The sequence below is a fragment of the Calonectris borealis genome, chromosome 23 (assembly GCF_964195595.1).
Source record: "Calonectris borealis chromosome 23, bCalBor7.hap1.2, whole genome shotgun sequence".
Classification (NCBI taxonomy): domain Eukaryota; kingdom Metazoa; phylum Chordata; class Aves; order Procellariiformes; family Procellariidae; genus Calonectris; species Calonectris borealis.
The window spans coordinates 2,877,811-2,899,100 of NC_134334.1; the positions used below are offsets into that span (position 1 = coordinate 2,877,811).

Here is a 21,290-nt window from a genome sequence, read left to right on the forward strand (position 1 = left end):
TCTTGCCTTCCCTTTCAAGTTGTAGGAGTGATACTTTCAGTGGTTATCATGCTGGCTTACTATCCTTTCACCTTGTTAAAGGATACAGGCCTAAAATAAGCACCAGCAAATTTATTAATATTCAGTAACAGTAGTTTTGTGCAAACCCTTCCGAGAAGCTTGACCCCAGCATTCTGGTTTCCTAAAAAATGGCAATCAATCTCAGAATAGATCCTAAAGATGGAATAAGTTATAGAGAAGTTACATAGCTTACATTTTCATCTTCATTATGTGCAAGTATGGCAGTACCTAACAGCTTCAGTGGACACAAAAGCCAACTGAGCCAGCTGCTGCATGAAACACAGTGAAAGGTGGGCTCTGCTTAGCTAAGGAAGAGCACAAGAGATAATGGACAAAAGCCAAGATCCTCATTCAGAATTGTGACAGAGGAACACTCAGTGATTCTTCTGATACTGTCCATGGCAGAGCCGGAAGCACCAGATTACAATAATCCCAGTGGAGTGACTCAGTCTCAAAGCCATGCTGTCTTCATATGGTAAAATACACCACCAGAAGAAGAAAATGCATCATAGCACACAAGAAAATGAAATGCACAGGCACCACCACTTGTCCCTTAGGGGGAAAGGCAGTACCTCTGTGTTTAACAGCTTGCATATACTGGACTATCATCTGGACTGCAAGGAGGATGCACTAGGAAAAAAATGGCTCCACGGCCCAAGAAAGTCAGCATCCCATATGCTTCCAAAGGGTGAGATGGTATCTAAAAAACCCTGCAGGGTTAGCGTCTATTTTCCTTGTTACAAAATTGAAATTTCTTGGTTTTAAGTACAAACATTGGGGCCGAGTGTCCTTTGTTGTTATACCTGAACACTGTGAAGTCCTCCGTTCTTTTGAGGCTAAACAGACAAAAAGTACTGCCCACTTTCAGATCCAGGACCACCACAACTGAAGTCTCAGATAGAAGACACCTCTCCTTAATTTTGCTCACAGATGGGATTCAAAAAACCACAGCTTCAATATGGATGAAGTCTCAAGAAATATACCAATGAAGGCATGCACAAAAAGCTCGTAGTCTTCTAAAGCTATCAAACCACAACTGAGTTGGCCTTGAACCTTCAATTCTCACTTTTAATCAAACTTCAACTCACAGACACAGAAAAGTGAACCAAGCACTCATCTGCATAGCCTCAATCCAAACTGGTTTTGTCACCAAGTTCTATGGACCGAAAAGGGATTTTTGTCAGCGAGGAGTAACAAAGTTAGTTAAACAGAAAGTGACAGTATCAGCCAGACGATCTACCAGGAGCAAAGATACAGCACAGTATTTTTAATGAATCAGCTCCATGCTAACTAATGAACTAGACCCATGAAATACACTGGATTGCACAGTAGGTCAATATTTGCTTTAAACCATACAAATGCAAACACAACCTTTGGGAAACACCACCAGTAAGCCAAAAATAAACACCTGTCACAGGCTTCCAAAAACAGAAGTTGTGGTATACCACAGAGTACTGGTTTTGGCTGGGATAGAGTTAATTTTCTTCATAGCAGCTTGTATAGTGCTCTGTTTTGGAATTGTGACCAGTGTTGATAACACACTGTTTTAGCTATTGCTGAACAGTGCTTACACAGTACCAAAGCCTTTTCTGTTTCTCACACTGCCCTGCCAGCGAGTAGGCTGGGGGTGCACAAGAATTTGGGAGGGAACACAGCCAGGACAGCTGACCAAAGGGATATCCGATATGACATCGTGCTCAGCAATAAAAGCTGAGGGAAAGAAATAGGAAGGGGGGGACATTTGGAGTAATGGTGTTTGCCTTCCCAAGTAACCGTTATACCTGATGAAGTCCTGCTTTCTCAATTTTACCCTTCCAGTTCTCTTCCCTATCCCACTGGAGTGGGAGTGAGCAAGCAGCTGTGTGGTGCTTAACTGCCTACCAGGGTTAACCCACAACACACAGAAAGGTGCAATATCTTTTGCCAGGTCAAGGATGTTAAAAATTCAGATTTACAAGTCAACATGAGTCAAACCCTACAAAAGAACAAGTTCCCTCTACCAGCTTCTACTGAACACAAAAAGTTCACGCTTTAAATTGGTGAGATCAGTGCTCATCTGCCCACTGGAGAATTAAGAGTGATTATAAGTGAAAGTTCACACTGGGCATCCAGTGGATCTCTCTTATTACATCCCACAAGATAATTGCTCATGAGCCCGATGAAATTTCTTTCTGGCTTTTGATGAACTCTGCTCTCTCCAGGAGGTAGAAAAACAGCTCCAGCCATTTGCTTTAATTGGACCTGACAGTTTGCAGATTGCTGCCTCAAGCCTTGAAAAGCTCAGTAACTGGGACTGATGAGAATCCACTTTTTCCTCAATAGCAGATTTCAGAGTTAAATTTACATTGCATTACAGTAAAAACAAACAAACACACACACACCCCCCACCCAAAACCACACAGGTGATGCTGTTTAAAAAAAAAGCAATTATTTGCTAAGTTTGAATTAAGGTCTTTTTCACTTTACAAAGGAAAAATGGGAGAACAGTATTTTAACTTTCCCATACCCTCCATGGAAGATCCCTGTGGCATAAGGAAAACAAACAAAAACTCCCAAGCATTGCATTGAGTGACTCCCCTCCCCTCTCCTGCTAAGAATCACCATTGCTTTTCTGGCCATTGGCATTAAAAGGTCAATTGTCAACCACCTGGCATCCCTTGCAGTGGCTAGCAGGGCTCTTTGTGCCCATTTAGAACACTGACAAAAGTCACAATATAAAAAAAAAAATTAGTTTAATAAAGTCAAATACAACCCATCCAGGAAAGCTAGAAAATCTCCATTACTTAAAGAACAAGCTCAACTTATCTATCAGGAATGGTTTTGGTGTAGTTTATCATGCCTTCTGGAAAAGGATGGACTAGATGGCCTCATCAAAATCCCTTCAAGACCTATTTTCAATCACCTAGAAATGGAGGACCACACAGAAACAAATTCCAACATTGGAGAAATCTGTCTTGGCAGCAGATTTCAACTGTGCTCTTACTTAGACATTGCTCTAATATATTTGTCAGAGGCAAGACTGTCTGGCCCAGAGCTGATGGTGTTGTGCTGAGCCCTAGGTAAAGCTCAGGTCTGCATCTCTCTCACACCAGCTATCAACTCCTATTTACCATGAAAATCTGGGTTAAATCACTTAGAAGTTCGTAATCCTCCAATCTTGTCTGTCCAGAAAGGCAGTAAGTTTCCCCACAAGTCATTCAAAATCAGAAGACCAATATTACTGCAGGAGTAAAAAAAAGCAAGAGGAATTAACACTGAAGTCCTGCTGGTAGACATGTGGCTGAATAGTGGGTTGGAGAAAACACAGTCCTGTGGTTCTGTGATATGGCTGTTCATAGGTGTTTAGACTCTGGTACCCTCAGCAGTGGTGATACAATAGGACTACAAATCATCTGAGTTAGGAACACAACTTCCTCCAACTTTTCCAAATGAAAAGTAGTTATTTCAGATTTAGCATAGAGCAAGCTGGAGCATAAAACTTGCTGAACCTCTGATGAGCCTTGATAGCTCATCCTACCAACTTTCAGATTCCCCTTCAGGCTTTCAGAGCAGTCAACATTGCACTCCTGAGTGTTTTCAGCCTGGAATTTGCCCTTTCTGCTCTAAAAGCAGATCAAAAGGTCTAATCTATCCTGACATGCCTTTGGCTAGAGAGACATCAGCTGTGTAGGAGCAGAATGAACTGAGTAGTTAGCTGTTGCTTTCCTCCCTGGTACTTAGCGAAGGTTTGAGGGTCAGCATGTACACCAATTCACTTACAAGTTTGTACATTTTAGAAGTACAGATGTTATTTTTCAGCTCTGTATAGCTGAGTACTTTAAAGAATACAAGATCACTTTACAGATGGGAAATGGAGCCATAGTTATATATGGAATTGGTAGCAGAGCCAGGAACAAAGCTCACATATCCAAGCTCCAAGTTCTGTTCTCCACAGCCTGGCCCATACTAGTCACAGGGCCGGGGGGGGGAAGAATGTATCAACCCATGATCCAGCATGCATCCTTGCATTCCCTGGGGTCACGTCAAGGAACGTGGATTGAGGTCTAAGATCAAGCCATTTACTGTCCTGCTAGCAAGACGTAACTTCACTGATGCCATTTTCCACATACAGCCAGTCTAAGTGCTAGAAGACTTGTTCTGTATTCTCAGAAGTTTCAAACACCACTACAGTTCTCATTACAGAGGGGGCAGAAATATTTAAATTCTGTAAGTCTCCCAAGAAACAAGAGACTCCACTTTCTCACTCGCTGCTTAAGGAGAGAAGAGTATGCAATGATCTCTCTCCAATCAGAGCTTCTAGTAAGAGTGTACTGAAAGTTGCATTGGTCTCCCCCTGACCACACTGTATTACAACACCCTGGCCCCTCCATAAATGCCCTTGATAAGCCATGAATTAGAATCCTTGAAAAACAACTAGGACTCAAATAGTCTGCTCACAGGACTTTGCATTCTATTCCTGGATCCCTGGAAAACAGCAACTCAAAATGAAAGGGCATAATCAGTACTGTCACAAGTGGTATGGTCACATTCAGCATGACCCTGAATTCTGCCAGAGCCCAGGAGCAGTTTTGTATCAGAGATGATGAGCAAGGCAAACAGATTTCACGGGAACAGGCAGGCAGGGGCAACCTGACCTAGGAGAGCTTAATTATCAAGTTGGAGAAAGCCTTCAACTTCATCAAAACTATAGGCAACCAAGACCGGTCTCTGCGAGCAACCAGTACTAATGCTACACAAAAGGGAAGGCAAGAGATGAGCTTGTTTCAGAGATAACTGCCACAGCTCTGAATAGCCCATGGCCGTCATGTAGCCACACACTTGTTGATCAAGGTAACTTAGAAAGCCGTGAACATACCCCTTTCCAAGTAAACATGGAAGGAGACAATTGCAACCACCATACTTGTAGTACTTCCACAGTTTTTGCAACTTCCAAGACATTTGTCAAAGCTTTAGTGGAAAGAGGCTATGCTGAACACACACATCCCAATTCTTCCAAACAATCCCGGCAGTGGTTTAGCGGCCACTGCAGACCAAAGCACAAAAATAACAGATTCTTTATACACTAATTTGGCACAGGATTTTCATAGTCACAGAGCTTCAAACATGCATTCAAAATAAACATCAAAACATATGAAGCTATGCAGCAATATCATAATAAGCAGAGAATTAAGCCAACCCAAATGTCATGCAATTATGAAGATTCTTCTCATGTCAGTGACTCAGAAAGTTATGCTGTGCAAAGAGAAAGGGATGGGAAACATATTTACCTTTTTGAAGTCTAAAAAGAGAATAATTATTCAAGAAAACAGAACCGGTAGTGACGCTGTCAAATGACAACTAGGTAACTGTTTGTTAATACGTTGCAGGCACACTTGCCAGTCCTAAATGAACTCATGTCCTTCCACCACAGAAACAGACAAGATTAGTATGGAAAAGAGGCATAAGGTCCTGAAGATACATCAGTGATAGAGCTGGGACTACAATGTGAGTCACCTGACACCCAATCTACTGCCCTGTTAGCTGGCTGCCTTAAGGAAGAACTTCTTGAAGGAAACCATCATCCGCCCAACAGAAGTTAGCTGCTCCAGACACAAACCTAGACACCTGTATCTCAGAGCAGAAAGCAAAGCTCAAAATAGGGCAAGAACTTCTCTAGCTCTGCCAAGCTATTGAAGCTTTCTCTTCCTGATTTCCATTATCAACGTGACACACGTCATTCCAATCATAACAATGTGGGTAATGTGGGTTATTTACAGTAACTGCATCCCTTGACAATTCACTCATCTATATCCTGAAACTATGGACAAAAAAATCAACAAGTAATCAAGTATGGAGGAAGGATCTAGAAGATGAACTGCATTGTTCTTCACAGGAAGTAGCTTTAGGAAACCAAGGAGTTGTTAAACAGAGGAGAAATAAGAATGGTATCCCATTTGAGCCAAATAAACTCCTCCTAAAGCAACAGAGAAGTGCAGAGGATGTAATGAGGCTCTTAGCCAAAAAAAGAGAAGGTTGAGTAGTAAAGCCAAGCTCAAGTGACCTCCATGAAGGTGAGCCAGAGCTCACTTGTTTCTAAGTGAGGTAGAAATTAGAATTAGTTACATTCAGAAAGTAAGTTCTGGAGCTGAGTGTCTGCAGGGGAATCAGAACAAACATATGTAGTGCTTCCGATGCAGCTGTACCATCTTCTCTAGGTTTAAGTTTGGCTTTTGTTTTCATAACTCTTTCTCAGTTCAGGAAGATTGCAAATATAGAAACACAGAAGAGAAAAAGCCACACGTGCTTCAGTTCTGAGTTATATTCAGCATACGGCACATGCTCTAGTGATACAAAATGCCCAGCAGGAATCATGGCCAACGTTTCAGCGCTCAGCTCTCACCTCAGCAAGTAAGGACTTACCTGCAGTACCTGTTTCAGAACAGGAAAACAGGACGTATGTTTACATCCTCCAGGGCAGCCAGCACTCGCCACCCAGAAGAAAAGAAATAAAAATGGAGCAGGAGCAAGCAGACGCGCCCCACTACGGACACAACCCTGGCTCAACGTGGCAGAAAGAAAACCGGCCACTAGAGCAGACTTATTCCCAGCTTAGCCCAAGGAAGAAAAAGGGAAAAAACCAGGCACGTACCTGACAGAGACGAGAGAGAACAAAATTCAGACAACCCTCCAGAAAGCTGCTGTCCTTAGCCAAGGGCTGCGTTTGCTTCCTGCCCTCATTCATTCTCGGCGCAGGAGTCCGAGCAGCAGACCTTCTACAGTGGCCTAGGGAGAGAGGAGAAAACACGAGAAGCCGCTCAGGTGGGCACCATCGCTGCAGCCACCGGCTCCTTTCCCACTCAGGGTCTCCACCGTACGAGACACGAGTCCAGCACCGGCCCTCGCAATCGCGGCGGCACAGGCGGGCTCAAGCCCGGGCTCAAGCCCGGCCGCAACCTCCCCGGCGCCCGCCCGGCGGAGGCACCTCCCCGCCGTCGCCAGCAGCAGCGCCGCGGCCGTCCTCCCCCCTCCCGCCCCCGGGGCCCGGCGCCCCGCCGGGAACGGGTCGCCCCGGGCCCTGCTCGGCAGCGACACCCAGAGACCCCTCCGTCCCCCGGGGCCGCCAGACCCCCGGGGCCCGCCGAGGGCCCCAGCGCCGCCCAGGCCGTGAGGCGGCCTCGCGCCCACGGCGGCGGCGGCACCGCGCTGAGGCAGCCCTGCCCGCGGCGACGCTGCCCCGGCCCGGCCCCGCTCCCCCCAAGGCGCCCCCTCTTACCCCCGGGGAAGCGGCCGAGGAGCCGGGCCGCGGCCGGCCGCCCCACGGGTGCTGCAGCGGCGCCGCTCGACCCCGCTCCCCTGGGGCCGCCTGCGCGCCCCGCCCAGGCCTCTCGCAGCCCGGTGACAGCCGGCGGGGCATGCTGGGAGAGGTAGTTCTCTGCCCGCCCTGCTCGCCGCCCGCGGGGCGCCGCCGACTACAAGTCCCGGGAGGCCGCGGGAGGCTCCCGCGGCGCGGCGCGGCCCGGCCCCGGCGCCCCCGGGAGGGGGCGGTGCGGCCGCCCCGGCTGGCGGTGGGCTCCCCTGGGGTGGCTGCTGGGCAGGGCCCGGGGTGGGCTGCGGCGGCTCCGCCCCGCGTTTCGCCCGGGCAGGGGCTGCTGCTCTGCCGGCGCGGCCCTCCCGCCTCGCCTGGCGAACGCCCCGCCGCCGCCTGAGGCGGGACGGGGCGGCGGCGGGTCCGACCGGCCTGTGCTGTCTGTGCTGGGTGTCCGTGGTTCGCCTGACGCCTTTGCGGTGTGGAGGGTAACGCGTATTTGGGATCGTTTTCTGTTTTCTCTGAGCAGGCAAAACGGCCATGGAAAGCCGCGGGAATGGCTGACCCGTGGAAGGATGCAGGATCCGCGCCAGGACGCTCTTTTTTAAACGTTTGAGCGTTCGATTTTTGGAGTGATTTTAGGATAACTTAGTCCACTGTAAGGGAGATTTGGGGGTTCAGTGTAACTCCTTGCAAGGCGCCCTGCGTCTTTGTTCGGCAGGTAGCCAGGAGGGCTCTGAAAGCCTCCGCCAGCCGTCCACCGGACAGCCTTCTGCCGGGGATGGCTTTTTTTGCAAGATCACAGCTCAGATACTGCCTGCATGGGATCATTGGTGGCTTAAGTGCCACCACGCGTGAATCAGAATGTGTGAATCTAAAAGCATAAGGTATTACTACTCTTATAATGACTTTCTCTTCAAAGAGGCAGAGGCAACTTAGGAGTTTGTATTATCTCTCCGCTGATGATACCGATGACACTGTTCATGTGGATCTCTGGTCCCTCGGGTAGGACACACTCTACTGACTTTACCCCTGCTGAGGTCAGGGGCACCTTGTAAACACTCGGTTTAAGCTTGCCTGTTCCGTTCTGTTGCTCGGTGACATGTTAAGCATGGCTCTGTTGGAGTTAACGGATCGGAATTTTGTTTTACATTTAGTCTTTGCTAACGTAGACTGGCATAGCAGAACAAGGGTTAAAAGAGTGGCCTGCATTGATAGCAAACAGCAGCGTTCACAGCAGTAAAATTGAGTAATATGTTTGTGCCAAACCCAGAAGACCTGCAGTGTGATAACACCACAGCAGAACTTGCCAGCGTAAGACCCCCTGCACTCACAACAGAAATATGGCAGCAAGGTCATACAAAAATCACATGTGCCATTCCTTTTCCCCCTAGCCCATCAGGAATACTATCTACAGCCCTCAAACTCAAAAGGAGAAAACAAAGACACCAGGCAGCAGAGTTGCCTAGGGCTTGCAAAGACTGAAGAGAACAAAATTCTGAGACAAAGAGTGTCACACCATAGTAGCAGTTACCGCAACTTTTATGCCTGCAGGGTACAAAGGACCTGTCCAAAAACAAGCTTGTCATTGCCATTTGATAAAAGCCAAATAAGAGGACTCTGTGTCCCATGTCCTCTGTATTGCGTAAAAGTGATGTTGGCCAGACCACTTACGCACACATGTTGGGGTGATTGTGAAAATGTGAATGTGAAAATGAGTGAATTGAATCTGACTTGGTTCTGACCAGAACTGCAGTGCATTTTACCCTTCGGCCAGAGGATGGAGAATTGGGAATGTGGTAAGTGGATCTAAGCATGCACTGATGCTCCCTTGCTCAGCTTGCTTTTTACCGGGCAGATTTATATGTTAGTATAAACATAGAAATACGTTAGAGACAGGTGACTACAGCCATCATCAATTGTCTGAAAAGATCCATTCACATTTAGATTAGCTTCTTTTGTGCTTGCATGCCCAGACTCTAAGTTATGTCAGGCTTTTTTTTCCAGCTAATCTTTCCTTTCAAAAAAACAACATTGGAAAACTGTGTTAGACTGTCTGTGAAGTCACCTTCTCAGGCAAACACGAAGTCATACAGCATCAGCAGCTTAGTCCATGGCCAAGATAAAAACTTTATTGTGATTATTTTGATGAGATTTTGCCTGTGTTTGTATATACCCGCTTTGGAGAGGTGGTATTTTGGTTGTGCTTAACACCAAACATACTGCAAATGGCAAATCTCTCTGGTGCGTAAAAAAGTGTGAGCTCTAATGAATCTTTTCTAGTGGGGCAACATTTGCGAAAAGAAATGAGCCACCCTGGTATGTATAGCCCAGAGGCAGTCTGCAGGACATAAGGAGTTTTCCTTTTGAGGTTTGCAACTGCAAGACAGACATAGGAAGTGCTGTATCTAAGAGAAGGAAGGACTTGAGAGAACAAGATAACTGTCCTCATGCACAAGGCTGATACTGAGAAGAAAGAAATGTTTTGTGTGCTTAGGGGGTAAGCCAAAAAGTACTGGGTCAAAATGCAGCAATGAAAACGCAGGTTGGCTGTTAGGGAAAGCTTTCTAAGGCTAATGAAATGCTGCAGAAGACTAGCAAGGGGCTATGAAAGCTCTACCTGAACAGGCATTAGGAACTCGTTAGGCAAACACTGCTGAAATGACAGGGTAGAACCGATACTGTTTGATACAGGGCATGGTTTGGAGGCCCTCTTGAGACCTCTTCTGATCCTGTGTTGCTATGATTCTTTGATCCTACATTCCTACAACATGCATCCTCTGGCATCTAGTAAACTGGAGTTCATCTCTGTCTCTTGCTCAGTGAGGACATTATAATGCTTACTGCAACGGGCTGGAGTTGCATAGCTCTGGATAAGGGAGAGAAACCTCTGCTCTTATACGGCCCAATTCTGGTTTTCCAAATAAATTACTAGGAATCTTTCTTTGCCCACTGGATGCCGCTGTTACACAGAAATATTCACCGACTATTTCTGTAGGCTTCTGCTCTAGGCACCTTCTCTATCAGAGATGGAAGGCCACTTCAGGGTCAGCCAAGCTATATGGATTTAGTCCTCTTAACCAGCCTTTTTTTACAAAGGAAGTGTCCTTAACGTTTTGCAGCTTACTGCCACGGCACATGTGGGCCTTGGGCCACGAAGGTAGACGCCTACGTGATGGCAACACCAGCAGCAGAAATCTAGTGATGTTCTTTGAAGGTGATTGAACGGTACATGGAAAAAAATACTGGCTGCTGAGGGGAAAACAGGTTGTCCAAAATGTGTCTTCAGGTCATACATAGAAGGACACTTTCCCCAACAACTATGTCCTGCAGTGCCTATTTTGCACGCTTAATACAGGAATTTGTATGTTGAAAGACTGGTTCAGAGAATTCTCTCCTTAAAAGCAAAGCCTGGAAATGGCAGCTTTCCCTGGCTCACACGCTGCAAATGTGCACTGATGTTACAATTACACCTCATGGCACTGCCTTCCGAGGCAATGACCTGGATAGAACAGAAAGGATATGTGTGCCTTACATTTTTTAGAGAAAACTGAACAGTATTTCTAGCTTAGCTGAGTCTCAGAACAAGCCAGAAAGTGACCTACATCCAATACCCAGCGTTGGGAATTAACTTTGAGAAAGTTCAGTTCCACATCTAGGTCTCTCCTCTGAAACAAATGGAACTGCAGTCTAACAGAATCCAAACCCAAGGGGAATTCTTTTTTATTCCTTTCCAACAATTTTTAGCACTGAAAAACAACTATCCTGATTTTTTTAATCCACATTTCTTACTGGAAGGAAGTATGACTCCAAGTTAATGCAAATCTTAGGGTTTGAATCCTTCGGATTCTAACGACTGAACTGTTTCCTGATGTCTTGAGCCATTGGCCTTTCAGGAGCTGGTCTAAACAACAGGATATAACAGATGTATATGTTAAAAGACCTCTGTCTATCTGGGGACACCATCTGTATTTAATAAACATAAAAGCAAATAAGGTAACTGATAAATAATAGGCAAAGCGTGGGTCCAGTTTTGTGTGACCTACAGTGGTGTAAATCTGATAACTTTTGAATTCGGTGGAGTTTTTCCTCTGAGCCATCTTATGTGTGTTTGCACAGCCTACTGAGTCACTTAGCTGACAGTCCTTTGCCGTCTTGCTTTTTGCAGCCCAGTCAGTGTGATAAAAAGTACCAGAGACAGCTTGGATCTTCATACATCAATTTGAAATCTCAGGGGGAACTTTAAAACACTTGCTAACAAATTTCTGCAAAGCATATGCTGAATGGAGCCTGCCATCAATAAGGCAAATGGCAAATAAATATAACGGTGTCATGTCTTTAGCCTGGGGACGGCAGCTGTGTAATTGTGCTGCCAGTGGTGTCCAGTGGAGCACTGTTCTCTGCTTCTGAATTTCATCCGATTCCCTGGAGTCCTCTAAGAAGCAGCCTCTGTCTCAGTTTCATCTGTAAAATGAGATGAGGGGATCTACCCTCTTATCCCATACACTTCACTGCACCAACTTTGCAGCAGGACCTGATCCCACTACACCCCCATGAATGACTGTGTAAGAAGCGGTGCACTGGGTCACTGACTCCCACTGGAAACGTATCAGCAGTGTCAGTAAACAAGCCAGAATGCTGTGTAGCCCTCCAGAAATCCTGGATAGATATGTGTAGCTTATTGTAGACATGGCCAGATAAATTCTCAACATTTTTGTCACGTAATCCTGAGACCTGTTATCATATGGATTCATAAACAGCGTGCATGGCAGCAGTGAGAAAGCGCACTGTCCTTGGAAGCTGCAGAAAATAGCAGCCCTGAGCTGTGCCAAACTGTAGTCTTCTGCATTTTTGTCCTGCATGTGATGTTAATGACCAACAGACAAAGAGCAGGGACCAGGTAGTCACAGATGTGTATATGGAAAATTGAGTTTGGTGTTGTAGATAGCGGTCTAGTGACAAGTGCTGAGGTTCGCTTGTACAAATCCAGCCTTGCTGTGTGGAGGATTAGCTATTTTAGGGAAAGGTAAAGTCATTTTTACCCAGGTCACCTCCATCTATTCCCATCTAATGAAATATAGTGAAAGATGGATTCAAACTAGAATCTCGTTACTAGTTACTGCTCATTTGAGGTCTTTTAATCCACTGTGGCTTCCTAAGAGAAGCAGAGATCCCACTGCTGCTTGCTGTCTTGGAAGTTCCTCAGCCTGCTTTAGTGCTTTAGTTTAATCGGGTTTTGGTTCTAAGTTTGCAACCTATTTCAGCTACTTGTTTGGCTACTCATGGATTCATAAAATTACAACAGATGGATGGCTAAATATCTCTTAGTTGTGAACTGAAACCTTCCCAACCCCTGCCCATCCAAGTACAGTCTGCATTTCTAGGTCTGGAATGTCCTCGATTCATGAATCTGTCTCCTGAGAGAGCAATCTCTTGGTCCTACAGAAATCCTGGTAGGAGAGGGGGAGTTGTGGAGGTACTGCACATCTCATCCTGCGCTGCACGCTCTGTTTCTTCTGAACAGAAGAACCTGAGAAGCCAGCTGCGCTAGCGTGCCTTCAGTGCTAGAGCACAGGGCAGCAGACCTGATCCTCCTTCAGTGCCGCTCCTTCAAAGAAGCAAGCCGGCTGATCTGGTGTGTCTTGCACCAGCTGTTTACATCCCAAAGCTGGGATCCAGTCTCCTTTCCCATTTCTGCGCAGGGAGAAACCATGCAACAGTCTTAATAATTGAATGTCTCTTGTTCGATGGTGTTACCACACATACAAATTCTTTCCTTTTTTCCTTCTTTTCTCCTTCAATGTAGTCTAGCCTTATTTCACTTTTCAACTATTACAGAGACACACATTTTAATGCAATGACTATTTGCACAGGCAACATTTGAGCAAGTACTTTACTGCCCCGTGTGACTCAAATAGCTAGCGGACCAGGAAAATATTAGCAACCATTTACTTTTTTTTTCGGAGCAGCCAGGGCTGTGATCAGCAGAGAGATGGCACTGCACAATGTGGTGTTGGTTGAGCTTTAGAAATCACATCTGGAGACTTGATGCCAAAGCACCCTGGAAAGGGTCTGCAAATGCCAGTGCTGCCTAGGAACTAAGGCCAAGCAATTCTATCCAACGTGTAGTGCACGAGCCAAGAGTCTTGCTGTTTGCAACGATTGGCTCGTATAGTCACGATTCATTGGGTGGTGGAGGCTCTTATTAATCCTTGCATGGTTTGTTGTAGGAGGCTTTAGCAGGATTTAGTATATTGGAGGGCCAGGGCAGACTAATCTCCAAAACTACAACAGGTCTCATGCTGTTACCTGCACTTGTTCTCTATTTAGAAGCTAATGGAGCATTAGTTCTTGAACCTGAAATAACACTGAGGCCTTACTGCAGCAGGTACCAACCAGACTTGGTACCTGAGAAGCTCAGTGTGGAAAACAGAGAAGAGCATGAAAAGAGGGGAAGTGATTCTGAGAACTGCTGAGTAAGTCAGCCACCCAGAATGATCACATCTTGACAAAGCATGTCCTCTCCCCTCCCCGTGTTCAAGCAGCAGTGTTGTCTTGGCAACTTCAGAGTTACCATTGGTGGTATTGCCTGACCAGTACAAGCAGCAACAAAACAGGCTTGCTGGACAACCGGGGACTAATTTCACACTTTCCTAAAAAAGGTGCTACGTACCAAGAAGAATAATCAAGAGTAGTTGTACCAGGCAGGTGACAGACCAGAGACATCTCCCTGTGTGAGGGGTCAAGATCAGCCCCTGTGGTGCCCTCATTGCAAAATTCCTCTAACTACACTCCTCTGGAGAGGATACAGGCTGGGTGGCCTCCTTGCTTTCATGGAAACAGCTGTAGCTAGTCTCAACAGTGCTCCAGCTTCTGGCTAGCAAACAAAAACCTGTCTGCCAGTTGTGCTGCAGGGATGCCATCTGGAGACACATGACCTCAAGCTGGCCCTACAGAAGTCATGTGCAAGTGTTTGGGAGCACCAGTGCTGCTTTCTGGGAAACTCCCCACCTCTTTCTAGATGGGGGTTCTCCAGAGCCCCTGGCAGCTGTGGATTCTGTAGTGCGGTGATACCAGTTCCCGTGACCTGGGTGCTGGATGCTCACCCTCAGCAGAGGCCAGTTCCCTGCTCTTTAGGATTGATTCTTTATCTGCAAGTGCTGATTGCCTGTGCCAGCAGTTCTGCTGTTTGAAGTCTATCTGAAGTCCCCTCTCCCTACCGTGGCTGCTCTAGACAATATCTAAGACAGGCTCCCTCCAATGCTGAGCATCACTGAAAAATAAGGAAGACTGGATCTATCTGTTTCATCCAGTCTTCTGGCCTTTGCTAAGTGTCCGAGTAGTGCCAGGTGGAAGACTGGTGGAGTTCTGGGATGGCTGTGCCTAAAGCTCGGGGTTGAGTGGAGCAATTTAATAGGGAAACTCTTAATGAATTGCCAAATAGTGAGTTCTTTCCCACCCACTTCCGCAGAAGCATGTCTAGAGGCATGACGAAAAGCTGTATGAAAAAAAAATTCAATTTTTCATCTATTTCTAACTTTAGGGTTAGAGGATTTCAAAATCAGAAATGTCTTCTCAGCCTTCCCTCTTTAATATGGTTTATTTATTGTGCCAGATGAATACAGCATATGGAATTCTGCAAGGGAAGTCTGTCTATGCTGCCATAATTAGCTAGCAATGGTGACAGCAGGCATCTTTGCTTCTTTATTATTTTAAAACCCTCAGCACTGTATTATGGGATGAATTTCTACCCCATCAGAATGCTAATGCTTGGGAAAGCCTGTGAGTGCAGCATCCTGCTGCGTTAACATAGCCTTCAAATTCCCAAAGTGATCCCAAGTGTGACTGCAGTGAAATCAGTGGGATTACACCAGTGATGAATCTGGTCCTAGCCACAGAGTAGACAAGGAAACTAATCCTCCTTTTTTCTGCTGCTGCAATTATTTAAGCGTCTTATTCAGGTACCTGAGGTTAAATTCCGTGTGGCTGTAAATGAATGTTTGGCATTGTACCTCCCCGCACCAAGGGGAATTAGGTCCTTGTGCCTCTCTGCCTATACTTAGTATACTGTATACTGTATACAATATTTTTATGAAATAATTCTCTTGCTGTAAATGTTGACAGATCCTTTCTTAAAACTGTGTTAATTTTTAAAAGTAAACACGCGCAAAGCAAGCCCACCCTTCCAGTCCTTAGCAAAGGCTGGGAGCCCCTTGCAAGTCCAGGTTTAGAGATCTTTGCAAACGTTGGCTCATGCAGCAGCTGAAAACCCAGGCCATGAAATCCTAGTGCCAGTGCAGACACCGGGAGGTTCATCAGAAGGGACATTACGTCTTTGCTATAGGAACATCTGAGTTTTCTAGGCTGTTGAGGAAGGAGGCATTGTAATGCTGAACATTTGCCACTTCCCTCTTTCCCCTACCAGACGAGTCCATTCTCCACTCCTGACTGTCCTTGTGGGGCAGCTGGTGCCCAGGGAAAGAGGTTCACTTACAGGTATCACTCTTTCCCATCCCTATGCCAGATACGAAGTCTGGCGGGAGCAAACTGCAACAAGGAGCGGAAGGTCCTGCAGTGTACCTTTGTGCTGAATTGGAGGTAGGGAGGACATGCCAGTGGTAACTGAAGAGCAGGCAAATAAACAAGGAGCAGGGAAAGAGGGGAGTAACTGGCAGAGTTTCAGAGATAAAAAGGTTGGGTATCAGCACAACTGTCCTATGCTATGTTCCTCGGGGTATCTGACAGTGCGCTGTAGAACTAAGTCTAACAGGCAGCGTACTAACTATCAACAGTCCGTCATCATCTGGAGAAGAGGGCCTTGAAGTAGTTTGCCCTAAAGGGGCTTTTTTCTTGTCTGAATCATATAAAGAGGGCCATAGAAGCTAAATCATATAAACAGGGCCACTTTCCATGAGGCTTGTTATTTAGTGTTATGTAAGAAACAGAGTTTATGTGACTATAATTGCTCCTTGAGGTTGAGTTTGCAGGCAGTGCTGGCTAGAACACGCATTTTTGTGCAAGAGCTGAGTGCCTGCATGCCAAATTGGCTGTTTGTGTGTACAGTCACAGGATCTGTGAGAGTAACAGGCACTTCTGCAGATTTTATCTCCAAATATAGCCTCTGGTATGTGTGCAGGGAGCCAAATGAGCAATAGTACTTTAAGACTTCTGGGCTGGTCAGACATGTAGAGCTGGAAATACAGGCAGGTAACAATTTTTCGTATTTAGAGGTCTTTCTGTAATTAGCTTAGTGTCAACTTGATTGTTGGCCATGGAGAGAATTTTTGACAGGTTAATATAGAACAGGAGCCGATTTCCATTTTTATAGCTCCATGTTGTTCTCCCTATTGAATTCTTGCTATTAAACATATCTATTCCATGCCAGCTGGAGATGTATACCTGGAAGGAGACTGCTGAAGACAACCACCTTAGAAGGATTCCCAGATAGTCAGTCTGACTGGTAGATGAGATCCGCTTGTCACTGTTCTGCAAACAGATATGGACCTCAGAATCAACGAAGCATCTCTCTAGCAAAAACATTGAGACTATGTTCCCATTATCTCTGTGCAGGAAAAGTGGGACACTGAATGAAATTTGAAAAAGCAAATACATGATTCAGGAAAGTCTGTTCTATTTAAAATCAACAATGATTAAGCAATTTAGAAAATCTCACCCTAAATGCGTATCCTATCTGCTGATGGCCACAGTTAAGAGACAATGGCAAAGCAGAGATGACTTAAACTCTTGGCTTATCAGGGTATTAAAAAACAGATTGAAATCTCTCTGGCTGACATCCAACATGCAGGGACGCCAGCTTAAGTTGCTCATAAGTGATCTTTCCAGCTTGATGCTCAAAATGTATCATGGACATCTGGATAGCATAAAAACAAACCTAAAGTAAAACAAAAAAGCCCTGTGTCCAACTGATGAGGCTGGGTGATTCTAAGAGAACACTTGTGCAGGCATGACGCTTCCCCTGGAAGAACACTGGAGTGACATCATGAAGTAGAAGAATTCACATCTCTGTGTCATCCCAAGATGCTGCATGATGCAGTGGAAAATCCTGGAGGGGGAACTGGGGTTCTACATGTAGATCTGCTGCTGTGTGTGCTGTGTTAGCTCCATGCTGCTGGCTTCTCCTCTCACCGTTAGCTGTTTATCTGAAAAGTGGACTGCCTCATTAGGCTCCAGTCTTGGCTAAGCCCAACCAGTCATATGGGAATACAATTAAAAAGTCCTCTCTATTTTTCCTAGCAATTCCCCCACAAGAGCACAGTGACAAATGGCACATCACACACAGCAAAGAAAATGTCTGTACCTACAGAATCCTGCCTCCCGACAGCGTGAGAAACTATTGCACAATCCAGAATGTTGTGGCTGATGCAGACTTTCTGAAATATATACTACAAGATAGGTCCAGGGAGCAATGTTTTCTTGTAGTTTGTAGAATAGTGCCTCGCTGGTTTACTTCATGAAAAGGAAGAAATAAACCCTAGCATCACGGAGGTGCTGTAAACAATTGCAAAATGCTATGCTATCTTGGTCATACTAATGTCTAGAGTCCTTCACCAGGCCGTGTTACAGCATGTGAATATGAACACAGTGAGATTGAAACTCTGCTCTACAGATGCTATTCATCAATGGTTAACACTGGACTTCATAAAACTCAGTGGTCATGTAGGAAGAAAAATTGTTGTGCTAGTGCCAGCGTTCTCTCTCTCTATGGCACTATTTCTCTCTAGCTAGAATGGAGCCCACGTGGAATAGAAGTAAACTGAAATCCTGGAGACAAATTCTGTTGCTCTTAAGATGAGGAAGGCTCGTATCTGTGGCTGAGCCCAGCAGGCTGTGATCAGTCCTGCCAAGCTCTTCTCCCGCTGCTCAGCAAGAGTCCTCCCTCCTCTCCCCCCCGCGCCTTCCTACTGCCTGCTGCGCAGGACTTCATTCACTGGCTCACTGGCTTTACTCCAGTTCAACCATCTTTTTCCACGAATGCTTCTCTGGAACGGACAGTTAAGGCTTTATCCATGTTAGCCATGTGCAAAGACTTCTCCTGGCATCTCTGCTGTAACCTCATACAGAAACAAAAGAATACAGCCAAAGAAGAGGAGCCCGTACCACCATGGACTTGGCCACCTGATGCTCCGGGGCTGAGCAGAGCGCGGAGTCGGAATCCCCAGGTCCTTCAGTTCATGACTGGAGGCTCACAAGCCCTGGGCAACAGGCTAGTTACACCCTCAGCTGAGTCCCAAAGGCATGAAGCTGTGGAGGCTTGGGCCAGAGAGAATACAAGGTGTCTTTGTCCTGTAGGGAGAAAGCGGGGGCAGATGCTGGCACCCCACTGAGAGAGGCAGTAGCAGCAAGTTTAGCAGCACCTAAACAAACCAAAAAACCCTTTGCTAGGTTGCTATTGTTTTCTGGCAAACTGCATTTTTATTACCTTTGGGAGTTGGAATGTTCCCTGGCTCTAATAAAAATGTCTGTACCTTGGTAAGGCAGTAAAGACTTTGCGCGTATTTAAAGGGCACTACCTTCCTTTTAAACGGCTTCGTGTGTATTGCAGACACTGAAGACAAACAGGCAATGGAGTCCCAGGGCTCTAATTGTACTGTGTCACATTTTCTATGGAGAATATGCTCTTTGCCCCTTCTTGTTTTGCTTTGTCCCTTTGAAACCAATTCTCATTGCTTTTGATTAAAAAGGAACCCAAATGACAGACAGCTGCTTCTCACTCAAGGCAAGGTATCCTCTTTGCAGGAAGATTACCAGTCCAAACTGTGAAAGAAGAGGTGGAATTTAAAAGTAAATGTGCTTTCTTTCTCCAGAGGAATTAAGATGCAATACTTCACATTGTGGAGCTTTTTTGTCGCTGTAAGTGCTTGGAATATAGATTGTTTTTTGAAAGAATAATGAGTTTCTCTCATAATGCTTTGACTCTGGGAGCTGATGTTTTAAGGAAAGTGCCAAGTAACATGCCAAAATATCCAGACATCAGCCACTTTCTGCTGGAATTTGGATGGGTGCTTCTCAATAGGAATAGCTGAATCCAGGTTGTCTTGGAGTAGTCTTACAAGAAGTTGTGGAGCGCTGTCTGCCGTTATCAAATATGGTTAGTCTTGCATACATGTCATCAATTTGAGATCTCAGCTGCATGGAGGACAGGTTCCTTCCAGCCTGGATCCTGCACTAAAGTCGAAATCATCAGGTCGGATTTCAATAAGGTGCATTCAAAATTATCTGAATGCATTTTGGAGCATCTCTGACAGTGTTGGTGCAAGATGCTTCTCTGGCCTTTCTACTGGACAGCTGTGCTCTTACTGAAGGACTGGGAACACTACTGTGCACTAAACTGGGGTAAGGTGTGATTCTTCAGGGCCTCGAGCAGGTAGCTTATCTGCTCTGTACCTTGATTGCCCTATACTTAAAATATGTTCTGTGAACTTGAAGTTACCAACAGCATTTATAGATGGATAGTGGCTTTCCACTGGTGTCAGCCTGCTGGCTGTGTTGACACATCTTCTAGTAGTTGTGGATGTAAGCATAGATCTCCTTGAGCTCCAGTTTCTGTGGAATACTCTTCTAAATGATGAGTTTGACCCTAGAACCTCAAAAAGTCAGAGTTTATGCTCATTATGTTCCCCGCATTCACATTCTCTTACATTATGGCCATGCCCACAGTTTGCTCAGCGCTTGTCCCTAAGGTCTGACAAAGCTGTGAGAGCATCAAGATTTCTTGAGATCTTGTGTGCTTACTTTTAGGCATGGCACAGCAATGAGATGACTCAAAGTACATATGTAGGCTTGGGGAAGATAACCGAGATAGCTGAGCCAACATGCCATTCTAAGACAAAAAATAATTTCAGCAATGCATTCTGAAAAATCGTCCCATTGGTTCCTTGGGGCACCCTCGAATGGATCCTAATTAGAAGCTGTCACTTCTTGTTATGGGAAGGAAGGAACGGTTCAGCTTTCCCACCCCTTAACCTTGGAGAGACTGAGATGAAAGCTGCCCCTAGGAATTGTTTAATTTAGGACACTTTCAACCCTGCAAGAAATTAATTGGGAATTCCTGCGTGTGGCAGGGCAGGCACCTCCAGGAGGTGCACGACACGCAGACACTTCTAACGCTGTAAATTCACGCACATGCATGCACAGATGCCCACTTGAGAAAACTTTATTTTTTAAACTTTTGTGCCTGTCATTCCTCATACACTAGACTCCTCCTCAGCCTCCTGTCCTGCTCAGCCTATACCCTCCAACATTTGGGTTGTGGATGTTGCCAATTTGATCAGCAGGTTTTTAAAAAACTGTTGTGAAACTGCAACCCCTAAACAATAAAGCTTCCCCTCTGTCTCCTAATAGCACATTCCTTACATGCATCTTTTTTCAGACACTTGGTTTCTTGACAGCATTTACATAACCTGGCTGAAAACACTCCCACAGCCGATTAAATGCCTGCTATGAAATCCAAAGCTCTGATTAAAAGGATGGAGCTCTCCAGGACTGCAATATTTGCACAGATGGTTAATACTCATGGCTTGCTCTACAAGGGAAAAAGTGGCATTTTCTTTACAAGTACATACAGTCTGAGCTTTCCCATGGGAATTGCTTGTTTTGTTCAGATTATTATTTTAAAGCTATCATCAGATGTGATCACCCATTGGATTAGAGGAAGCAAAAGGAGATGATTAGATAATCCCTGAGGCACAAAGCATTTTGAGTTGGATTTGAAGAGAGAAGTCACCTATGGTCAATTTGTTTAGCTCAGGGTGCTTCTCTCCTCCTCTGTATCTTCCAGAACATACTCGTGCCTGGTGGCTGTAGACCTTTAGAGATGTGGGATGTTGCAGTAATTTGCTCAAGGAAGTACCCTCTGAGCTGGCTGATGTGACTACCCCTTTTCAGAAAAAATGCATGGTTAAAAGAGAAAGGTGCAAAAGTGAAC

At 45.6% G+C, this 21,290-nt stretch overlaps 1 protein-coding gene across 12 annotated transcripts in view; it reads right to left on the minus strand.

The window, feature by feature from the left end:
- LOC142092367 (E3 ubiquitin-protein ligase MIB2) overlaps window positions 1-7,418 on the minus strand; it is a 72,974-nt gene extending 65,556 nt beyond the window's left edge. For 8 of the 12 annotated variants that reach the window (XR_012677035.1, XR_012677036.1, XM_075172297.1 and 5 more), the window contains exons 1-2: window positions 7,313-7,418; window positions 6,689-6,822 (exon numbers count right to left, since the gene is read on the minus strand). The gene's annotated coding sequence lies outside the window, so the exon portion shown is untranslated. The remainder of the gene's footprint in view (window positions 1-6,688; window positions 6,823-7,312) is intronic. The other 4 variants (XM_075172296.1, XM_075172293.1, XM_075172292.1 and 1 more) reach the window with 2 other exon arrangements.
- Window positions 7,419-21,290: the final 13,872 nt, after the last annotated feature.